Source organism: Rhipicephalus microplus, chromosome 4, assembly GCF_043290135.1.
Source record: "Rhipicephalus microplus isolate Deutch F79 chromosome 4, USDA_Rmic, whole genome shotgun sequence".
NCBI lineage: Eukaryota > Metazoa > Arthropoda > Arachnida > Ixodida > Ixodidae > Rhipicephalus > Rhipicephalus microplus.
The window spans coordinates 98,878,165-98,893,151 of record NC_134703.1 but is presented as its reverse complement, the minus strand read 5'-3'; positions in this window follow the sequence as shown (position 1 = coordinate 98,893,151).

Here is a 14,987-nt window from a genome sequence, read left to right as displayed (position 1 = left end):
CAGGAGACGGGAGATGCGGATCTCTCGTTAATTACGGACCCGATGTTTCCTACTAGGCGCGGCACATCCACCACCAGGGACTCCACCCCGGACCTAGCTTTCGTGAAAAATGCTGGCTCGGTAGGTTGGGAAAATCTTCTGACGGATTTAGGAAGTGATCATTATATTACAGTTACTAAATTACAGATGGAGGCAAAATCTAAAAGAAAGTTTACTTACGTGGATTGGGATAAATTTCGGGAGTCACGCAGCGCTCGAGCGGAACAAGGGGAAATCCCGGACTCTCTGGGGCAATGGACAGAGATGCTGCTGCAGGACGTTAGGGCGGTTACCAGAACCATTGAGACAGAGGTACAGACAGACAAAATGGACAGTCGGCTTGCGCATTTACTGGAGGCAAAGCAGTCGCTATTGGCCAGATGGAAGGGTCAGAGACTTAATCGTAGGCTTCGGAAAAAGATAGCAGAGTTAAATACACAAATTGAAGAACATTGCAAAAACTTGTCGAGGCAGCAGTGGGATGAAATTTGTAATTCAGTCGATGGACAAATGCGAACCAGAGGTAAATGGAATCTTTTAAAACACTTGCTTGACGAGTCGGGCACTAAATCTAATCAGAGGGGGGTCCTTGCTAGAATACTTCATCTTGCTCAAAAATCCTCCTCGGGCGCGGAGCTATTGGGGCAGCTTGCTGAGAAGTATCTACCGCTAGCAGTTGATTCCATGCAAGCCTATCCGGGGTATATGGGAACACCTTGTGCCCATTTGGATGAACCCTTCACCATCAGCGATGTGCGACGTGCCCTGCACGAACTCAATGGCCGATCGGCACCGGGTCCAGATAGGGTCACCAACAAAGCGCTTCGGAATTTGGAAGATGACTCTGTTGAATTTCTTACTGATGAGATTAATAGGATTTGGAAGGGAGGTGACATCCCGGAACAATGGAAGTTGGCCAAGGTGATCCTCATTCCCAAGCCCGGTAAAGCACCAAGTTTGGACAATCTGCGCCCCATCTCTCTCACGTCATGCGTGGGAAAGGTGGTGGAACACGTTGTCCAGAACCGAATCGCGGACTACATAGAGCACAATGATCTCTTCCCTCACTACCTTATTGGCTTTAGGCCAGGCCTCTGTACGCAGGATGCTATGAAACTCATTAAGTGTCAAATTTTAGATAATCATACCAGAGACACCAGGGCGATCCTAGGCTTGGATATAAAAAAAGCGTTTGATAATGTCCGCCATGATTCTATTTTAGATGCGATCTCAAGTCTCAACCTAGGTTCCTCATTTCATGCGTTTGTCAGATCCTTCCTGTGTGGTCGAAAAGCCATACTTAAAGTTGGAGATCTAGAATCGGATGTGCAAGCGCTGGGAAATAGGGGCACCCCGCAGGGATCTGTTCTATCACCCTTACTTTTTAACATCGTCATGGCTGGTCTCTCGAGGCAGCTTTCTGGAATTTCAGATGTTGGTCATACAATCTATGCCGATGATATCACCATTTGGTGTAGAGGAGGAAGTGATGGCACTGTAGAGGCGGCCCTGCAAGAGGCCATCGACACTACCGAGAGTTTTCTGGAAGACACAGGCCTTTCTTGCTCTCCGGAAAAGTCTGAGCTTCTCCTCTATAAACCGGTCAGGAGGGGCCGTCGACCGCGAGGCTGGGTGCCGCCCCTAGAGAATGACATCCACTTACGTACCAAAAGTGGACGATCAATCCCCAAAGTCGCTTCCATTCGGATCTTAGGTATGACGCTAGAAGCAACGGGCACCAACACCATCACGATTAAAAGGTTGGAAAAAAAGACAGACAGTGTTATTAGGCTCATAAGACGGGTGGCTAACCGAAGGACAGGACTATCAGAGGACAACTTGGTCAGGCTTATACATGCTTTTCTGCTGTGTCATTTTGCATATGTGGCGGCAATGCATGTCTGGAAGAGAATGGAAAGGGACAAGCTTAATGCAATGATCAGGAGAGCTGTAAAGAATGCCCTTGGGCTCCCCAACTACACCCACACCAATCGTCTCCTGCAGTTGGGAATTCATAATACATTGGAGGAAATTGCGGAAGCACAAGAAAGAACACAGGTAATTAGGCTGTCTGGCTCAAAAGCGGGGAGGATGATTCTCGCAGAAATGGGTATTCCACCAGCTCAGATTGAGGCTCTGTACCAAGGGTTGACGAGGGATCAGAAGGAAAACATCATTGTCTCGCCTGCCCCGCGGAACATGCATCCACAACGTAATGTTGGAAGGAGGAGAGCGCGCGCTCGGGCCCTTCTTCGCCAAGTTGCGGATCTTGACGGGGGTGCCTGTTTCGTGGACGCGGCGCAATATGATGGCCAGAGAGACCGATTCACGGTAGTGGCAATCAACCACAAAGGAATTACAATTAATGCGGCGTCGGTATGCGCCAGAACTGCCAATGCAGCTGAGCAGGTTGCCATCGCCTTGGCTCTTTTAGATCAGCGTAATGAACACATATTTAGCGATTCTAGAGCTGCCATTCGTGCCTTCAGTGTTGGAGCTGTGTGCAAAGAGGCCAAAAACATACTCGGTGATAAGTTGCTTACAACCCATACCATTACATGGTTCCCAGCTCATATGGGAAACATGGACGGAGGGATCATAAATCTCAATGAGTTGGCCCACTCCAGGGCGCGAGGGTTAGCTGTCCGCGGCCATGGAGGACCTTTGGGTCGAACTGGAGATTTCGTAAACAGGGATCCGCCAACTACATATAATGAAATAACCCAACATTTCGCTATGGATAGGAGAATCTTTCCACCTCCACATGCGAAGCTAAATAGAGCGCAGGCGCTTACATTGCGATTACTTCAAACAGAAACGTACCCTAACCCTGCCTTTCTTCACAAGCTTTATCCTGATGTTTATTTAACCAACTCGTGTACAAAATGTGGCGGTTTAGCCACCTTACACCACATGCTCTGGGAGTGCCCTTCGGTACGTGGCACCGATACAGCATCGTCCAGAAAGTGGGACTCCGCTCTCCGGAGTCCAGACATAACATCGCAACTTTGGGCTGTCCAGAGGGCCCACGATGCGGCGCTAGGGCTCGGCCTTACTGTCCCATCGTGGGAGCGGCCCGCCGTGTGCTAGGGCGCACGCCTTCGGACTTGTCAATAAAGTTTTTCCAAACCAAACCAAACGACGATGAGGAATTATGGCAGAAGTAGGTATGCGCCACAGTTAATAGGGAAACAAGAACAAACCGCTTTAATGAGTTGGAGCATTGGACGACCCACTCGTTACGCTAATCGCGTTGTGCTACGACTGTTTGTTCTTTCGCTGTTTTAAAACGCTTTACAAGTCATATTAACGCCATTGCTTTTCCGACATCTAAGGCAAGTTTGACAAGTCACGAGCGCCGGTGTAGCTCAGTGAAAAAGCAAAAACTATAGACCATGTTTTCTTACATTGTTGGGAGTGAGTATATTTTTGGGATGTACTTCAAAGGACGTTAAAGAAGGAATAATGCTTAAATTCTTATGGTATAAGATTTCTGCCGAAAGTGGACGAAGAGGGAATGCCTTTTCAGTGGATTATGCTATGTGGCCTACACTGTTTATCATCTGTCAGTGTTTGCTAGGGCGACTGTCTGTAATCTTTTCTTTGCCTCAAAACTTTGTTATGTGATGCAAGTATTGCATTGTTCAAGGGCAAACATACAGAAGTTCCATCGCATCTTCGCAGTGTTCGTGTGGGCTTCGAACTAGGAGAGATGCAGTCTAACTAATCTGTTTCGAATAGTGAAACATGGAGGGCTGGGTTTACCACATCTTTTCTTACGCCAAGTCGTAAATAGGTTCTTTTTTTTTTCGCTACATAAGGAACCATTTCTTACGTACAGTGTGCCAAACGAGACTGATGCGGGCTTTACCTGGATATGTGGTTAGCACAAATGACATGACCGGTGCTGTCCGCGGGTATCTCAAGCAGGTTATTCTAAGTGCACGGTTTTTTATCTGTTAGATTTTCCAATGAATATTTGTTTTCAGTGACTCGAAAGAAGTTGTACAAAGATGTATGCGATGTTGTTTTACCTCAACCGCTGTACCGTGCCATGTACGCTGGAGTGGAAGGGAAAGATGTGCTTAAACGAGTGAAGAGAATGCAAGTGGCTCCTGCCACGAAGTCTTTCTTTTTCAAGCTGCACACAGGTACATTATCAGTCAGGACATTTCAAGCAGACCGTGGTTTTTAGTTACCTTGGGGGACAAATTGCCTTATATGTAAAAAACCAGAAACTATTGACCATGTTTTCTTACATTGTTGGGAGGGAGTATATTTTTGCGATGTACTTCAAAGGACGTTACAGAAAGAATTACCTCTAAATTCATATGGTATCAGACTTCTGCCAATAGTGGACGAAGAGGGAATGCCTTTTGATTTGATTATGCTATGTGCACTTCACTGTTTATGGCGGGCCCGTATTGCGGATTCCTATTGCGATCGGGGTGCACGGCCTGCACGAATATATTTCCGTGAATGTATGGCCAAGTTTGTTGAACTGCAGGAAACTCAGGAGATTGTACCTGAGTGGTTATCGAGCGTGGAGCTCTCGGCAGTACTTAGAGAATATTAGTTTGAGTCTGGCTGTTACGGCCGGTTTCTGTTGTGGTTGTGGTTTGATGTACGCGCCTATGAACAGGCAATAAAGCAAAAAAAGAAAACAGTGTAGCTAAATGATAGAATACTGAGCTGGCACCCAGCGGACTCGGGTTCGAGCCCCACGGTGCCATTAGTGCAAGTTTTTTTATCATTGTGTGCGATGTGGTTACGGACACCGGCGGCAGCGGACAACATGCAACTGTGCGTGATCTGAAAAGTGATCTCGTAACAGCTTTCGCTGTACAACAGAACGCTGATCCAAAGTTTCCACAGCAACCATCAGAAATCAAGTGGGATGCATTTTGGTCAAACAATGCTCCTTGGCCTCCACGTTTATGGCGGTCAAGAATGGTCATATTTTACTGGTGCCCTGACTGGTGACCTACACGTGCGCTTTTTTCACAAGAGCATTGTACAGCACATAGATGTCGTAAAACAAGATCACTTTGTTCCCGGCTAACTGGCCAGAGTTGAACGTCTTGCTTACCATAAAGAATTTTAGGAAAAGTGAGTCCTGTTTTATTTTCACTTTCTTATCTTGACCCCATTGTAGTTTTCTGTATTAATATAAGTTTTGGCTCTTGTTAATGTACATGTGACGTTAGTGTACCAGTACAAACAAAGAAAAAAAGCCACGTTGAATAAATGGTTAAGGTGTTCCTCTGCTGACCCGCAGGTCACGACTTCGATCTAAGCCACTACTGTCGCATTTCGATGGAAGCGAAATGTTTTAGACCAGCGTACTGTGCGATTTTAGTGTGCTGTAAAAAAACACACTAAATGGTCGAAATTTTTCGAGGCCTCTGCTACAGCGTCCCACAGAATCGTACATTGGGTATGGGACGTAAAACGCGAGATCTCATCATTGTCGCCAGCACCCCCTTCTACTCCCATCTCCCTCGCCGTTTCTTCTTTTAATGTTGCTTCAACGCGAAAACTCGCACTGCATCTGTAGTCACCGAGTGAGTAAAAATTTATAGTGAACGTGTTGAAGTAGACCTTGCGGGGTTTTCTTATTTTTCAAAACTGATGTGCTACCTCAAATCTGCAGAGCGCGCTCTGTCCTACCTGATTTTCGAAACGTTCTGCGTAGAAAGTATATTCATTTTTAACAGCTTATTAAGCGTACTCTTTCCCAGTTTGACGTCGGCGACGGTTTGTACAGAAATTTTTTGCGTTGGCTTTACGAAGGAGCAGGGAAAAGAAGCTAAACCCATTCTGTTACTGTGAAAAAAAAGTTCATTGCAAACTATCCAAAACTTGCTGAGAAACATCGCTTCAAAAAGTTGTTAACTGGAACGCTGGGCCCCAGTTTCCAGAACACCACAGTTTAAAGCGACTCTACTGCGTCGAGGTGACGCGGCTAATGAACAGGGCCATTAGACGAGGGACGCTAACCCTAAGTAGGATCTGTAGCCCCAGCAGTGGCATTGGGCAGCTTTCGTACAGGTCGGTCCACAACTGCCTGTCGCGTTGCTCGCTACAGCGGCCGGTGATGGGCGGCGCAAATTGCGGGCCCCATGGCACGCTTTGACTGCGACTTGTCGGTTGGGGGACTAATCAACTTGGCAGGCCGACATCGCTGGCGAAGTCGTCGCATTCTTTTCCCGGCTTCCCCTTGCATCGCTGATTTAAAAAGTCTGAAGGACAACAAGACGTGTACCCGCAAAGTGTCAAATAAATCGTTACTGACATGTCTTCACAAAAAGCCTTGTTATAAGGCGTGGCCCCGTGTTCACTTGTTGGCCCCTTGGGCTTAACGTAGAAGACGCGTTCACGTTCTAACCGTCACGCATGTTATTGTATTGTCAGAATTTTCTTTGTTTTCGTAATTGCATACTTATAATATCTTTATCACTCTGTTTACGAGCTGGCTGAAACAAATACACATAGTGTAATTGTTGTATGTTTCATACTATTTCTTGCGCAACAACACACAATTTTGTAGGCTGAAGTGTGAGCTGGCTTAGTTTTTTTGTGCCTGCAAAAAAAGTTTCTTGCCGACAACTATAAAAAAAGACCATTTCTTTTTTTCACGCTAACAAAAAAGTGGACGTTTCAATCCTCCCGCTTTAAATATAAACACTTGCGCGGACTCACAGCGTGAGCTAAACTTCTCCATTACTTGCGCCTAATGTACATCAAGTAAGAAACGTTTCTCTAAACGCAGCTACTGCCTGCGCGCTGACACAAAATGAGTCATGCCATCTTGCTTGGTTTGTTTTGTTTTTCTCACTATGCGCCATGACTATAACGGCACGCACTGTTCCGCCATGTGGCGTTTTGGCCTGCGTGCATGCTTTACAGCTGAAGCCAAAACGTTGTGGATCATCGTTCTTAAGCCGTAGATATTCCGCACATCTTGCTGTCGCGTTTGCTAGTGTCAGCGTTTATTATGAGCTCTTTAATTTAAAACGCGAGAATCCGGGGGGGGGGTCTTCTATGCCACTGTAAAAAACTTACCTTGATTGCTTTCCCCTGATAACGGTGTGCCTTAAAGTGCTTCGGTGATGCTTTTGAGAAGGCTGCTCCAGGGCTGGCTGACTCTTTAGCGGACCGCTTTCAAGAAATCGGAGTGCAAGCTATGTACTGGAGGGTCCTTCAGCATTACGGTATTTTCGTGTTTAGGTAATAACATGTGGTTTCACAAACACCCTATTGCTTGTAATATGATGCACTTGCAGGTGACGTGTTCAATTACCGACGCAGCTACCACGTTCCCGCGATGGTCCAATGAGGAAAGTTTGGTGTACTGCAATTTAACTGCGCATTAAAAAGCCCAACGTGGCAAAAACGATTAAAGCCTCAGTAACGGAAGTATGCCGCCACACACTCACCCTCGTATTCACAAACGCTCCTTCACCCAAGGGCTCTTTTCCACTTGAAAAAGTCAATGGGATCGCCATCTCTTGGCAGACTAAATCACTGCATATCGGCAATATTCTGCAGTGATTCTTGAGAAGCGCAGCGTCAATTTCAGTCGAGCAGCGGCGCAGTGCTCACCTCAGTCAAGTGAAGCGTGGAATTCGAGTCGAGGAGCTTTGCTGAATACGGGAACAGTGTCTTTTTTTGAAAAGGATAGATTTTGCTTATCTTATAATATAAACATATCTAAATCTATTGGACGATTCAAACTGTGATGAAAATGCACGTACGCCTGCCTTTGTGGGGCAGGTACACACACACACACACACACACACACGCACACGCACACGCACACACACGCGCGCGCGCGCGCGCCTGTTTTTTTGTTTTGTTCATCTTTTCTCTTACTTGCATTACATGTATATATTCCGCGACATCTATTCTTCAATTGTGTTGGACTTAAGAAAGGCTGGAATGTATAAATGTGCTTATTACAGTGTAGGGCTCCCGAAGATGGATGTCATACCAGCCAGCCACGCTGGAAAATGCTGGCACGAATAAAATACTTTCCTCTCGTAAAACAAGAGCAGCGGCGGATACATTGAAGAGAAAAGCGCTAAGCCGCAAGCTTCACAAAAGGCAAGTTTTTTTATTTAACTTTCTTTACAATCTTGATTCTGAAGTTCCCGGTAGCTACCGGAGAGTTTGAAGACGGCGAGTGAGGCTTGTCTCTTGCCTCCCATTGGATGACGAGTTCATTGGATCTAATCCTCTTGCAACCCTCCTCAATTTTCTGCACCGCACGTGTTGTTTCAAACCAAAACAATTTTTTTGTCTTCTCTGTTCTGCCGCTGCGTTTTCAGCTCGGAATAATGATTGTTCCTTTGGTTTTTCTTGTTGCTAGATTGGAGTGCTTATAAGCGTTGTCGCCGCCTTGCACATGCGCTAACAGTGACAGGCACGGGAAGTGCGCTGAGCAGCGCAGTGATTCACTCGGAAGTCCCGTGAGATGCCACTCCGAAAATCAGCCCCTGACTGGTGCCATTTTCGCTACTGTTCTTTCTTTCTTTCTTTTCTTTTCCTTTCTTTCTTTCTTTCTTTCTTTCTTTCTTTCTTTCTTTCTTTCTTTCTTTCTTTCTTTCTCTCTCTCTCTCTTTCTTTCTTTCTTTCTTTCTCTCTCTTTCTTCATTTCTCTCCTTCTTTCCTTCCTTCTTTCTTTCTTTCCTTCTTTCGTTCTTTCATTTTTTCTTGTTTTCATTCGTTCTTTCTTTTTTTTTCTTTTTCTTCCCTCACTAACTGTAGCGTTGAAATTATTTGTTACAATAGCTATGCCAGAAAACTGTCCTTTGCGTTTCTTCATTCCTGAGTCTAGTTAACGTGGATCTAGCTGCTCGAATACATTATAGTGAGTGCCTCCATCTTTGGGGTGGCTTCCTTCTCAGCTACCCTGAAACCAGTGCTTTTATTTCGTTCTTCGCGCTTTGCTTTGCATGCGGCCTCCTAATTTTGTGCACCGAAACGCTATTCATGAGATGAGATGAAACGACAAATTAGGATATCTTCAGTTCCAATGACGACCCTTTTAGTACTCGTGCAAACAGAGACAAAGACATTTGGTGAGAAATTGAATAGCTTAAGCTTCAATTCTAAGTGCATTAAACAGAAATAGAAGCGCGATGAAACACAATAGTACTACGATGAACTTTTTTTCAATATATTGGTTCAATTACATTTGTAAATGACGCATGTTTGACTCTATTGCGTTCCAACGCATTATCGCTTTGGTACGTGACTACAAACGAGCTACAGAGCCAATGACACGCAGAATTTTCATACGAAGTAAGTCTGACTGGTGCACCCGTTTTAGAGGTTCTTTCCGGGTAAAGCTTCTAGTTGTTTTAGGAGATAATACCGAGCGGAATAAATTCAGAAAACTTTAGTAAAGGCTGCAACAATCTTACACGTTGCAGAAACAATAATAATTTACGTCATGTCACTTTTTTGGGTGCGCGCACGGGGATTACCGGATTTTGGTTTCCTTAAAAAATAAGCCATGTTTCGTACCCAATAAAGAATAAGAGGGCAAATCACGTGGTTTGTTTTCTCGTGGCCACAAACAGGCAGGAAAGATCAAATACCGTACAATTTCCGGAATGCAGAAGTTTTGAGGCTGGTGAGGTCTTCAAAATGTACCGTCGCCATCATATTTTCCCCCTCAAAGTATGTTCAATCTGGAAGCGGAAAGAACGTGATCCCTTCAATTTAAGCGGGTGCGCTGTTATCATGGCTATTTATTAGCTCTTATTTTTTGCATCAATTTCACATTTATGTAAAAATAACGAAACACAGCATTTCCAAATATTCGACAAAGAAGTATATCTGGAAGCAAGTGGTGTGAGCAGTGCCCTATACGAACGAATATCCAATAATGCGATACAATGCAAGCATGTTATCTACTTGAAAAACAAGCGAATTGCTTACGAAAGCGACAACAGAGAGACCTGAAAAACAGACAAACGGGATGGACGGATAGACAGGTGCCTAAGTCTTGCCAGGGAATACTTATTGATTGAAAATTACCGCAGATAATGCACATTATGAGAATCGATTGTATGCATAGCAGTCAGCAAGAAGTGGGTGTAACTGCTCACAAAATGTCACAAGTTGTTATCCGTTGCTCCTAGACAGACCAACATACCCAATTAAGTGGATAGGAACCTGACCGCCGTTGTCGCTCGATGGGCGGGGCATCGAATACGTTATCAGAAGGTTTCAGGTTCGCTTCCTACCGGTGGCAAGTTGTCCTTTCGTCCAATTTACTTTCTCCTCATTTGCTTCACTCTTGCTAAGAATAGCATTAGTCATACTTTACTTGGCTTGATTGTCTTCTAATTCTAATTTATGTAATAGAGAAACGCATGAATGAATTGCGCAAGTGAGTGTTAGTTCTCCTTTGGAAAGTTGTTAAGTGCATTAAAGTGTACAAAGCGATTGTCAATTTTCACTTGTGCAAATACACGCGCGTGTAGGTAAATGCACTACACTGCGCCATACCACGCTCACTACTTGACCTGCTCTCTCTGCAGTCTAACCGTGAAGAGAATTCTGTACAGAGAAACGTGCACTTGCTGCTCTAATGAGGTCTATTTCTTAATCTGAAAGTTTTGCGCGTGAAAGGCGCATCCGTTCCCCGAAGCGAAGAAAAAAGACATCGCTCCCTCCAAGCCTTCAGGCACATTCTCTGTCTTTCCTAACCTCGTTACCAACTCGCCTTCGATAAACAGAGACGAGTGGGCTCGGTCTTTCGGCTAACTTGACTTGATAAGAGCGCCATTCGCATCTACCATTTCTCTTGTCGTTTCATTTGCCTTTACTCGTTACTCTACTTGTTGTTGCTCTATCTCGTTTTTCTTTACAATTTGTTTCTCCCAACGGCGTCTGTGTGCTTTATTGCCACGTGTGTGTCTTTTTCCGTGTGAATTACATTTCTGCCTACATTTTATACTTGGCGATCACTCACCATTCAAATGTTTGCTTATATTGCCATGTGTAATTCTGGAAATGCACTGTCTTGTTTAGTTTTTACCCGTTTGAAAAAAAAAACACAGGGTCCTTATTATTTTTACTTTTTCGCGCAGTGTTCGTATACCTTATGTTCGTTTCGTCCTGCATACTTGTGAGTTCTGCAATAACTATTTATGAACTTGGCACCGCTGTGGTAGTCTTCCGGCTAAGATACTCGACTGCTAACCCGTAGGTCGCATGATCGAATTCCCGCTGTGGCAGCTGTATTTTCCATGGAGGTGAAAATGTTGTAGACCCGTGTGCTGAGATTTGGGTGCAGGGTAAAGACTCCCAAGTGGTCCTAATTTCCGGAGCCCTCCACTACGGCGTCTCTTATTATCATACTGTGCTTTTTGGACGGTAAACCTCATATATCAATCAATCACTATTCATTCATTCATTCATTCATTCATTCATTCAATAAAAAATAAATAAATAAATATTTCGCTACTTTGTTCATTTAAGAAGGTATCTTTTTCTTCACTCTTTTGTTGCCATTGATTTTGTGAGCTTCCTCCTCTCATGCTTCACGTCAAGAAACTACGATGAATTCCGTGAGGCCAACATATCTCGAAAGGGGGCGGCACGTTATGATACGAGGCAAACGTTTCCACTGGAAATAATAGTTCAACTAGGGTCTTGAGCTGCATGGTTTCTGGTTGTCGTTATCGTCGTCGCCATACAAAAAGGGATTGTAACATCATTGTGACACTGCGGAAAAAAATGTCAAAGTGATGAATATTCATCTAAATTCCGTAGAAACTTTCAGCGAACTGGGAGCGCGGGGGTAAACACAGACACAAAGCAAAGAAGAGCCACACAGCATGAGGGCTCATTCTGTGTGCCTCTTCTTTGCTTTGTGCTCCCCCGCGCTCCCAGTTCGCTGAACCATCATGAATTACCAACTAGCCCACCTTTCCATCCTGTTCCGTACAAACGTTCACCTATTAAATGAAAATGCAGTACAATGGCGAGCACGAACGTCACTCATCAGAAATCTGATGTTTGGTGAAACACGTAGGTTTTTAGAAACGCGTCATTGTCAATTCCGCCGTTGTACCCACTAGGGCTCACTGAAGTTATGGAATATGCTATACTCGGTGACAACAATTAATTTGTGGCAATGAAGGGAAAGCTACGGGGGCGGAGCTACTGTTCCTGCACACCTTTGTGAAGTATTCCGATTTGGCTCGCGTTTCGAATGACGGCCGCGTTCAGGCAATGCCGCTGCACACAATTTGATACGTCTGCTTACTCAGCTATTTGCGAGTGCAGTTTGACACAAGCTCCTTTAACGAGTCGTTAGAATAGCTGGAGGGTGACGCGCGTTTAGCTAAAGACAAAGGTGCCATTTTTACTGTGAGTTGCACGTAAAACGTGCGACGTTTTCAGCCACGCGAAAACGCGAAGTGACTCTTCAGAAAGCACCAACAGATATGAATATCTGCTTGGTGCATGCAGCGTCTCTATATAAAGATAATCCAGTAGAAAGTAATCTTGTTCTTTTTTATTATTCCTACGCGGAAACCATGGGCACATTTGTGGCAATATAATCTACGGCAATGGCACACGCCCACTGTGGCTTCGTAGCCTTCCCTTCATTGCCACAAAAAGTTGTCCCCAAGTATAGCCTATATGCACCACGTATGTAATCTGAGAAGAACTTACGAGAACAGTGAAAGACAGTGAAAGCCCGCCTTCAAGAAAATGAAAAAAAGTACGTGTGTCAGTAGATAAGAGCTACAATATGTTTTGCTTATTTTGTTTATGCAGCAGGTGGAAGGAAGCACTATCCCGTACAACAGTATCAGAGTCATTTTCAAGTACTGCAAACCAATTCAGGGTCGATAGTTGATGACGGCTGCTCCATGGCACTAGAGACAATACATTTTTAGCTCTTTAAGAAATAGTTCTCAACTCCCAAGCAGCAACGCTCGCAAAAACGCTGGTTTTCCAGAGGTATTTTGTCCCTTAAATGTCTAATCTCAAATACTTAGTGTGTCTCGTACAGTCGGCGCTACAGGCCTAACGAAGGCTGCAAGGTTACCATTGTTTCGGGAACTCTTGGTGGATTTTACAGTGCTGAAGGTTTTTTTTATTGACTTCGCAAAATACAGCGCGAAGAGCCCCATGTTCCACGGATGACCAAGTGGTTTGGTCGTTTTCTTAAACTGATGCGTACAACAGCGCTCGCTTGTACATCCACGTGCTCAGTACTTTGTCTGGTGCATTTATGAACCTTAACTGTACGTATGCAGACAGTTGGTATGCGTCTCAGGCAAAAGATGCACATAACAAGGCCTCACAATTCTAGAAAACTTGTAGAGCTCGCACAGGGTATTTCGTTTTCACACGTCACGTAAAATCCAACCAAAGAGAGGCCACTATACTTTGTCGGTTATGGATCATAGGGGCTTTAACAAAGTAATTTTAATTTCGTTTTGCAATAACCGACAGCGCTTGTTGTAGTTGCTGTCAAAACGGGAAAGCCGTAAGGCACAGATTTCGTGACTATCTCAATATATTGTGCGCGAATGGTCACTCTCAAGCGATCTAGATCATTTTGACCATGGACTTATGACATTTCGTGATGTCATACTCACATGTCGCAGCAGCTGAGGGTGGCGAAGGCGTTGTAGGAATTGTTGGAATTCTCGATGACGACATACAGGCAAAATAGCCGTAAAATAAACGTGTGTATTGTGATTGATGAGAGATGTCAAATGTCACTCTCTTTGCTCCTTGTCTTCTTGCTACACAAAAAATTTGCTCCGGTTGTGCGAAAACAATGCAGATTTGTTTGACGTTCTCTGTTTGCCACTTTGGAGAAGGCGGCAAAAAAAAAGCAAAGGCCTATCTTTAGAATGGCGGAGCTGAGCAGCCACGATGGCAGGCCTTCAATGCCACCGCATCAACAATACAACTGCGTAAACAATTCTCAGCAAAAAAAAAACGAAGTGAACAATCAAGGGTAATGCTAACCATGATGAAAGTAAATCAGTACAAATTAAAAAAAAAAAAACGTAATACAAAGGCCTCATAAAATACAACCAGAGCTGGCACGCCACATGCAAATTCCGCAATTCCTCACGGCCGACGATGTTTTTTATTGAGGCTCATTTATTCTGCCCCCGCCTGGACTGTTTGTTGAAGGAGGCCGTTATTGCGAGCTCTTTTGTTCTTCCTTACGCAGATTTTATCCGCTTCAAAACTCGCGTGCTTCCAGGGATAAACAGCGCACAGCATCCTTTCCTGTCTTTTTTTTTCCCGCTTTTTTAATTTCCATTCTCACGGGACGAATAAAGTGCACCACGCAAAATGCGGCGATACCGAGATCTCACGTACATTCCTTCTCCTCCCCTGACACTCTTGGTTTCGAACGAGCATGCGCTGTGCGATCTCAACATACTTGGAGGAGTTTTGCCTCGGTTCCTCTGCCCCGAGGACAAGTGGAGACGTAAATTCGGGAAGTGGGGCAGCAATAAAAACAACCATTCCTCTTTCTATGCTGCTCTATCTACATTTCTTTGTATTGTTGCCTCGTAGCTCTTCTGGTCTGCCTCATCTGGTCGACTGGAGTGGAGGGTTCACGCATTGTCGGCTTTTATAGCAACTGAGAGTGTGGTCTGAATGGTCACGCGGGGTGCATATATATATATATATATATATATATATATATATATATATATATATATTGACTGCCACCGTTTTGTTGTGTGTTCGAAAAGCATGTGCGCCTCTCTGCTATGGGCTTGTACTCACTTCGCCCCGTTTGCTCCACTGCACCTCGTATGTCCCAGAGCGTAGTTGATGCGGGCCGGTAAATATGCCGCAGTGCCCGAGGTTATACTAAACCCGTGTACGTGTGTAAACGTCACTTCGCGAAATCGCCAAGAGTTGCATGAGGCCTTATATTG